This window comes from Rattus norvegicus, chromosome X (genome assembly GCF_036323735.1).
Source record: "Rattus norvegicus strain BN/NHsdMcwi chromosome X, GRCr8, whole genome shotgun sequence".
Classification (NCBI taxonomy): domain Eukaryota; kingdom Metazoa; phylum Chordata; class Mammalia; order Rodentia; family Muridae; genus Rattus; species Rattus norvegicus.
Window position 1 is genome coordinate 86,349,654 of NC_086039.1, and position 1,472 is coordinate 86,351,125.

Below are 1,472 nucleotides of genomic sequence, written 5' to 3' on the forward strand. Positions count from 1 at the left end.
AAATGCCATAGTGGTTTCAGTTTTTCTCCAAAGACTACATCCACTTCCCACGGTCAGTGTCCTGAGAGTCTTGGAATTAAAAGGTCTAGTCATGTGACATCCCGAAAAGTCCCGACCCATCCAGCTCTGACTAGTCAAGCTTGACTTGGATGTTCAGACTTAGTTTCTTCCTCTCAGAGGAAGAGATGGAAGGGAACCAACCACCCTCCTGTTTCTGCTATCAACACTGCACCAGGGCTGTCAGCACGTTTTCCAAGATGTTCTGTCTGCGTCTACTCCCTCCACTGTTTATCAGTCCCGGTGAGCTGACAGTCCCTCTCTACTCTTCAACTAAACTGTACAGTAAGTTCTGCAGGGGTAGATCCAATGTTTCTACCTTTATTTACAAATATCAAAAGGATGGACTCTAATTGAATCTACAGGTTTAAATCCATCGGCTAAAAACATTACATATTGTAAACATGGCAGTATTTAATACAGTATTTATTCTAAAATATTTTCATGTTCATGATCACATTTTGTTATACCTGAAATTGAATTTATACACATTAAAGAATTACTAGCAATGGCTGCTCACTTTACAGTTGAGGACCGGGGGCTAGGGCTACATTTTATTATCTCAGAAACATCTTCAAGGTAAAGGTAAAGCTTGTCTTTGATTGGCTCAGCATATCCTTTTTTTGTATCCAGATTTAAAATGAAGACTGACACAGGAAATAGCTAGGGCCCCTTCTAATTTACAATATTTAAAAAAAAATCAGTTTAAAATTCTCAGGGAAAGTGTCTGTTGTGAATTAAAAAAAAAAAAAACTTGTAAAATAAACTTAATGAAAGAAGTGTTAGAGACGGTTGGGTGGAGAGCCCTGGAAGTCAGTCTTCCTTAGGCTGCAGCTGTTGCTTCCAGACCTCATTCAAGTAAACCAGTCGTTTGTAGTTGATGAGGAGGAGGAGGAAGTTCAGCACATATGTGGTGACACAGATGATACAAAACTCCTTCAGCACAAAGTACAGGCCAGGTACAAAGACCCCACCACGAACACAACGTAGGAGGTCATGAGGACCAGAGCTGCAACTATGCTGGCTGTCATGCCAAGTAATAACTGTAGTATATAAAATATAAGTTCAAAGACACTGTTTGGCTGGTTTAATACACCATCTTTTCCAAAAATGGAACCCAAAAGATCAAATTCTCGACCCCATCCGGCCACAGGTTCCCACCGCGGCACCGACACTCTCAGCAGGACGGGCGCCGCCATCTTTCCCCCTCCGCAGCCACCAATGCCTCACTCTGCCTCCATCTCAGACGCCGCCGCCTGTCGGGGACCGACCCAGCAGCCGCCGCCGCCGCCGCCACCCAAACACTAACAGTTGGCATAACCTGCATAAATTATACTCCCAATTTAAAAAAAAAATATCTATTTTTTATGAAAAGCTATGATATAGGAATGTTTAAAATTGTATATGGAAATATT

The 1,472-nt window shown here is 42.1% G+C and overlaps 1 pseudogene; it reads right to left on the reverse strand.

Annotated features, from left to right (window-relative positions):
• Positions 1-870: 870 nt before the first annotated feature.
• Vkorc1l1-ps1 (vitamin K epoxide reductase complex, subunit 1-like 1, pseudogene 1) lies at positions 871-1,256 on the reverse strand (annotated as a pseudogene).
• Between the last annotated feature and the right edge of the window lie 216 nt (positions 1,257-1,472).